A 7,500-nucleotide genomic window follows, 5' to 3' on the forward strand; every position below is an offset into this window, starting at 1 on the left:
TAGCCGGTCTCCTGGTTAGCCGGTCTCCTGGTTAGCGTAGCCTCAACAGTTCCCGCCAGAGTCAGCCGTGCAGATGTTACAGGAACGTAACGAAGCGAGGCGAACGAAGCGAAACGAAACGAAACGAAGGCTGCAAACAGAAAGCATCGGTGCACTAAACATGTCAGCTACCCCTCACCCACCACCTTAAAACATGTCATCTTTAAATATCTCATCGAGCACGTGGGCCTGCACAAAACGGACTTTTTACAACAACAAAACAGCCATTTTCCGTCCTTCTCTCCCTATCTGCAAAAACCATATACAGATTAGTATTTTAGCGTCACAGAGAGTAAATTATGCGCTAACCTGGAAAGAACAACAGAGAGTATTTCATTCCACAACACAGACTCATCAACAGCGTTAAATAATGATTTATTACCTCAAAAGCCTATGATTGTACTCTCAATGGAAGCAAAGTCCGCTTCCTCCCTGGACCAGCCTCTGTTCGTCAACAGTGACCAAAACCGTCCAGAACCCCTTGTCGAATCCTTATGCGAAAGCCATCGCCGACGAAGGAAAGTTGACGACTTGTCCTCAGCAAAATACGTGGCAGAGAGAAGAAATAACTCGTGGAAGTTCCCCTAGAGTGCCGAATATAATACTCGGTGAAAAACCATCATACTCTAGAAACTGTGTATACGATCCTTCCCCTTCTGCCGCTGGGTGTCAAGTGTGCCGTCCTTGAGTCTCTGACAGACCACCTAGCCAAATACACGTGACTGACCTTGTCACAAAACCAGTCCAGCTATACACAATTTTGCCTCCCAAGCAGAAAAAGACACGAGAAACTCAATCCGTGAAAATCCCGTGTGTGCTGTCAGCGAAAAACCGTCAGCCCTAGCTATGACAGCAGAAACCTCCACTGTAAAACTCGTGCGATACAAAACATCCGTGCTCGTTGAGCACCGTCAGCAAACTCTGCTGTAACCCAATATCACGCACAGGCGCTTTCTATCATACACGACCAAGAACAGGCACTCCACTGAGTGACACTTTCTTGGTCTCTGTCACCCGATCGTGACACACCTCCCCTCTTCAAGACGAAACCTCGGTTTCGCTCACAGTCATGTTCTCCTCTACAGCCCGAGAGAGAAAGTCAGCTCCAACATTGTTGGCGCCCGGAATGACGCGTACCGTGAATTGGTACGGTTGGAGAATCAACGCCCAGCGCATAAGTCTGGCGTTTGCCAACCTTGCAACCTGAAGATATTGCAGAGGTTGATGGTCCGTCTCCAGACAGAAAGGTCGTCCTCAAGAACGAGCAACCCCTCGTTTCACCCCTGATAACTGCAACCTTCTCTGTCTTCTTGTCTTTGTTCTTCTGGTCTTTGTTCTTCTCCCCGTAGGCTGTCCTCTCTATGTAGGCGCGCAGCAGGTTGGCATGGTACAGGCGTGCTTTCCCGTGCATCATGATCCTGTAGTCGTTCTGGCCCACCCTCGCTGTCACCTCAAAAGGTCCTTGCCACTGCAGTTGTAGCTTGTTGTGTTTGACAGGTAGAAGTAGCAACACCCGTTCTCCAATCTTGAAGCTGCGCGGCCGTGCCTTGCGGTCGAATCCTCGCGCGTAACGCTGTGCTGCTCTTCCCAGGTTCTCTTGAGCCAGTTTGCAGGTCTCTTCAATCCTGTTCCTGAGTTCTACGATGTAGGTCGCTGTCGTCTGCACCTCCTCGTCAGCTTCTTCGTCTGTCCAAGCCTGACGCAGGATAGCCATGGGACCGCGTACCTGTCTGCCGTACAACAACTCAAATGGGGAAAAGCCCAAGCTCTCCTGAGGAACCTCGCGGTATGCAAAAAGCAATGCTGGGATGTACCTGTCCCACGTGCGTGGTTTCTCCTGAGCTAGTTTCCTCAGCATGGTCTTCAAGGTGCCATTGAACCTTTCCACCAGTCCGTTGCACTGAGCATGGTAAGGAGTGGTGAAGTGCTGCTCCAGTGATAGCAGTCGTGCTGCCTCCGCCATCACTCCTCCCGTGAACTGCGTGCCTCTGTCGGTGAGTACCTCTGATGGAATTCCCAGCCGGGACCACATAGTAACCAGAGCCTCAGCTACTCGCGTGGCTTCAATCGATTTCAGAGGGATCGCCTCTGGGTATCGAGTAGCGTAGTCCACCATGGTCAAAATGTATCTGTTTCCGTCCTCAGACGCAGGTAAGATGGGCCCGATGATGTCCACTGCCACCCGACGAAAGGGTTCGTCGATGAGCGGCATCTTCTCCAAGGGGACCTTCCTCACCCTTCCTTTGGCAACCACCTTCTGGCACTTATCGCAGGACGCACAGAAACGTCGGACATCCGTGCAGATGCCTGGCCAGTAAAAGTGGCGCCAGACACGATCCGTGGTCTTCTTGGTACCAAGATGACCTCCCAGAATCGAGTCGTGTGCCGTTGCCATGACACCCTCGCGAAACTCGCGAGGCACGACAACCTGTTTGAATGTACCTTCTTGGTTGCTGAACTCACGGTAGAGCAACTTCTTGTCCCTGAGGAACCTTGACCTCCCATGCTTCCCGCTCAGCTTCACCTTCCCCGACTTCGCGTGCTCCCGAGGAGTAGCTAAGGTCAGGTCAGAATCCTGAGCCTTCGCGAGAAGCGCGGGGGTCACGTTCCCCAGGGCAGCTCGTGCAGCAGGTAGGGGTTTGAGAGGCTTGTCCTCTCGCTCCGCCTGTGCCCGCGTGAGCACTGAAATGACGTCGGGAGACCGATAAACGGGAACCTCCCTGGTGACGCCGTCCACAAACTGAACCCGGTTTCCAATGAGCAGGTCGCATGGAGGATCGTCCATGACGACGGCCACAATGGTCCCCGTGAACAACGGTGTTACGACCTTGATCACTGCCGTGTTCAAGTCGTAAGCGTGAGATGCCTCGGCCATTCTCACCCTGATGCTGTCTCCTGTGTAGGCCATAGCTGGAACTAGACTCGCCCGAACCACTATCATGTCTGCCCCTGTGTCCCGCAGACCTTCGCCCTTCACTCCGTTAACGTAGACGTTGCAGTGGGGCTGGAAATGTTTCCTGGAGCACGGAACGCAGAGTTGTGGAATGGTGCATGAGCTCGTGACGTCCCTTAACTCCTCACTGCCAACAAAGTGAACGCCCTTCTGGTCAGCCTGTCTCCTGTGGCAGTCCTTCTTCACGTGGCCCCGCTTGTTGCAGTAGTAACACTGGATGTCAGATCTGGAACTCGATCCCTTGTGTCCCTGATCGTCCTTCCCGTCCTTGGGTCCTGAAGAGCCCGAATTTCCCGATTTTCCTGGCCGTGAGCCTGAAGATTTGCCGGAGATCGCCTGGGCGTCCTCGTGCACTCTGATCCAGTCGGCTGCCTCCTGAGTAGTCTTTGGCTGGTGTTCCTGCACGAAGGTCACCACCTCAGGTCGCAGGCTGGACATCAGTTGTTCCATGACTATGAGGTCGGCAAGGTCGTTGACGGTCCAGTCCTTTTCGGCCATCTCCACCCAGCGCCGCAGGTAGAGATTTAGGCGTGCCACAAACTGATGACTCAGCTCGCCGCTCAGTCTCTTGCTGTTACGCAGACGTCGTCTGTAGGCTTCCGCAGTCAGGTTGAAGCGCTGGAGTAACGCCTTCTTTAGTGCCTGATAGTTTCTCGCCTCGTCGTCCTCCAAAGCGTTGTAGAGCTGCAATGCGCGTCCTTTCAAGCAGGTGCTAAGGCGGCTAGCCCACGTGGCCTCTTCCCACTTCTGGTCGGATGCAATGCGCTCAAACCGGCGTAAAAAGTCGTCGAGCTCGTCCTTGTCATCGTCGAACGTCGGCAGTCTCGTACGGTCGGCAACAAATGTCGGCGCGCTAGCCTGAGTAAGCGTACCCTTCTCTGCCTGTAGCCTAGCTAGTTCTAGCTGGTGATCGCGATCCGCCTGTTTGTCCTGTCTGTCACGTTCGGCCTGTCGTTCCTGTCTCTCAAGTTCAGCCTGTTCTTTCTCTTTCCGTTCTTGTCTGTCACGTTCATCTTTCTCTTTCTTTTCTTGTCTGTCTCGTTCGGCCTGTCGTTCTTGTCTGTCAAGCTCGTCTTTCTTATCCTGTCGGTCACGTTCGTCTTGTCGTTCCTGTCTCTCACGTTCGGCCTGTCGTTCTTGTCTGTCAAGCTCTTCTTTCCTCGTCTGTCGCTCTATGTCTTCCTTACGTTCTAACTCCTTGCGCTTAAGCAAACTACGCGCTCTAACGCGTGCGTCTCGCTCTGTCTGTTCCTCGCTACCAGGAGTCTCAAAAGTTAACCTCTTCGTAGGAGATCCCCCTGTAGCCATGGTTAGTTTTAGCAAAGCTTTATCACAAAAGTAAGTCTAACGCAGCTATAGCTAGAACACGCGGTGACGAAAGCGGTGGATACAAAAATCCAGCAACCGAAAAATGCAGAAGAAAAATCCAAACGGTGTAGAACAAAACGCGTAGCCTACTTTATGGCTGTTTTTTGCGGTGAAACAAAGTGTTTCCCACAGCCGTGGCCTACTTTATCGGCTGCTTTTTGCGGTGAAACAGAGTGTCTCCCACAGCCTTGGTTAGGACAGAAGTCCTCGGACCCTTCCCCCCCAAAATTCCAACAAAGTCAAAATATGGAGAAAAATCCAAGTAAAACAAGACGGTAGAAATGTAACCTGTTACAGAATGCGAAACAACAATGTAGAGAAAACTGAGTAAAACGAATAACAAATCCGCTAACCCCGCTCAGCTCTCTGCAACGGAAAAACTCTGAACGTACAACAACAAAGATTCACAAACAAAGGAAAGGGAAGTAATCACAGTTAGCGCATACAATAACTCACAAATTACAATTTACATTTCCTGCAAGATGTGAATCGCTTAAGGTGTGGTATATGATCAAAACTATACAAAAAAGGGTAGCACCAAGCAGAAAATAAGTCGAGCACTGACGAGATTATCTGCTCTTAGTTATCCTTAATTGGTGGGTCTTTATCAGTCAGAAATTAACTGAGTAAATCCCGGCTTGGCCCCCATGTGTCACGTTTCAATATATCACTTAAGGTGATTATGAACCGGTTAATTACTACTAATTAACTAACCACACCACGATCCACTCTCGCAGTCATACAATTAAATAGAGTCAACGAAAGTATAAGTTTCAGACGCCTGTTTATGTATAAACTCTCCACCTCCCTCGAGCCTTCACTCAAAATATGTTCCTTTTACGTTCTCAACACGTAAAAAACCAGTGTTCACTGACAAAATGCCAGTATTATGTAGAAAATTATAGGAACACGCTGAACCCGTGTAAATATAGTTACAGGCAAATCCGGATAAGACGAAATTGAAGGGACCGAATTGTTATTGTGTCCTATCCGAAATTTCGACTTGGTCATAGTACAGTGGAACCCCTCTCTAGCGACCTTGAAAATGTTGACAAAAATCGGTCCTTATGGAGGGGGGTCCTTACAGAGGGAGGGGGCGGGGCCACAAAGAAAGTCACCTCAGATTTTCTTAAAAAAAGAAAACAGAGAAGTTTGAGTTGCTGACGACCGTTTCCTCAAGCAAACTGCTTCGATTTCATGTTTGACATTGTCGATGGTGTCCACCAGTTCTGGTGCATGTTTCAATGCAAAAAGAGTTAGTTTCTGAGCAAGCATTTCTTTACAGCAGTCCCTGCAATGATGAAGGCCCTCCGAGAAAGAGAGTGAAAAATCGGCCACCGTTCTCAGCATCGCGTATCTGTGTGTAACCTCTTTCATTGACAAGATACTCTTGTTTCCCTGCAGCCTTGACCAGTGAGTCGGTTACCTAATCTGTGAACCCTTCAGTTGTGTTGCTTTGTCAAAAGTTAGACACAGTCAACTAGTTTTGCTCTGAGTGAACAGTGCAGCTGGCCTCAATTAGCCGGTGACACCTCTCTGGCCACAGCACCAAACAGTACATGGCTGGGGGGAGAGAGAGAGAGGGGGGGGGGGGGGGTAGCTGGCTAAACTCAGTGGCCAGTGGGGTGTCCGGTGTCACTTAAGTCAGCAGGAAGAGCATTGGAGAGAAATAGAGAGGTGTACTCTTCCAAACAATTTCCAAGGATCAGTTGTCAGGGCTTAGGGTAGTCAGTGAGGGAGAGTGAGAGCGGTTTGTGTACAGTCCGACTGAAGAGTGAAAAGTCACTGCCACAAGATCGGCATGCAGTCAATAAAGCCAGACAAGAAGAATGATTATGACATGCGGCTCTATCTGCTGGTTTTTTTTATTCAAACTGGTTTTCAACGCTTATTTTCACAAAGCATCTGCACACCTGCCTCTGCCTCTGTGCTGTGTTTGTGTGGCTGCTTTCGTATGATGTCAGTGCATGGTGAGTGCGTTCACTGCCTTGTCACCACTTCCCCACCTTTTTCAGAATGTTTTCTTGGAGTTGGATAATTCTCCTTACTCCTCGCCCCCTCCTTACTCCTCGCCCCCTCCTAACTTCAGTTCATACTTTATTGCGTGCCGACTGACCAGTCGGTGTGGCGTCCGTGTAGAGAAGAAGGGAATAAGGTTACACAATGCGCTAGTGTGAGACGCCAAGTTTCGTGTTTCGAGTTGCTGTAGTAAATATAGAGTAAACTTTGTCTTTGGGACTGACTTTCTGTTGTGTGCTATCCGTCTTTCGACTTACGTAAGAGAAATCCCATTTCGAGCTCAGGGTACTTTGTACACATAGATAAAGAGGGATAATTCCGGACCAGAATTTCTTTGTGTGCTAAGCGAATTTTTGACTTAACCGTTTGTGAGTTAGCTGGATTTGCCTGTAAATGCGAATGTTCTGTCCGAAAAGCTCTAGTTCGTGCAGGTGTCACACACCCCACGTTGTCACTACTCCAATGAAATCATAGATACGAAAAGACAACGGTGGTCAACGGGGTGCGTACGACATGGTGCACTTAGCTTTATCTCTGCTGCTGCTGCTTAGCCGGTATGCTGGTTAGTCGGTTCGCTGGTTAGCCGGTCCGCTGGTTAGCCGGTTCGCTGGTTAGCCGGTCCGCTGGTTAGCCGGTCTCCTGGTTAGCCGGTCTCCTGGTTAGCGTAGCCTCAACAGTTCCCGCCAGAGTCAGCCGTGCAGATGTTACAGGAACGTAACGAAGCGAGGCGAACGAAGCGAAACGAAACGAAACGAAGGCTGCAAACAGAAAGCATCGGTGCACTAAACATGTCAGCTACCCCTCACCCACCACCTTAAAACATGTCATCTTTAAATATCTCATCGAGCACGTGGGCCTGCACAAAACGGACTTTTTACAACAACAAAACAGCCATTTTCCGTCCTTCTCTCCCTATCTGCAAAAACCATATACAGATTAGTATTTTAGCGTCACAGAGAGTAAATTATGCGCTAACCTGGAAAGAACAACAGAGAGTATTTCATTCCACAACACAGACTCATCAACAGCGTTAAATAATGATTTATTACCTCAAAAGCCTATGATTGTACTCTCAATGGAAGCAAAGTCCGCTTCCTCCCTGGACCAGCCTCTGTTCGTCA

General features: G+C 49.8%; 1 protein-coding gene across 1 annotated transcript in view; it reads left to right on the top strand.

Moving 5' to 3' along the window:
• LOC138952933 (5'-3' exoribonuclease 2-like) overlaps positions 1 to 7,500 on the top strand; it is an 82,834-nt gene that overhangs the window by 13,360 nt on the left and 61,974 nt on the right. The window lies entirely within an intron of this gene.

This window comes from Littorina saxatilis, linkage group LG17, assembly GCF_037325665.1.
Source record: "Littorina saxatilis isolate snail1 linkage group LG17, US_GU_Lsax_2.0, whole genome shotgun sequence".
NCBI lineage: Eukaryota > Metazoa > Mollusca > Gastropoda > Littorinimorpha > Littorinidae > Littorina > Littorina saxatilis.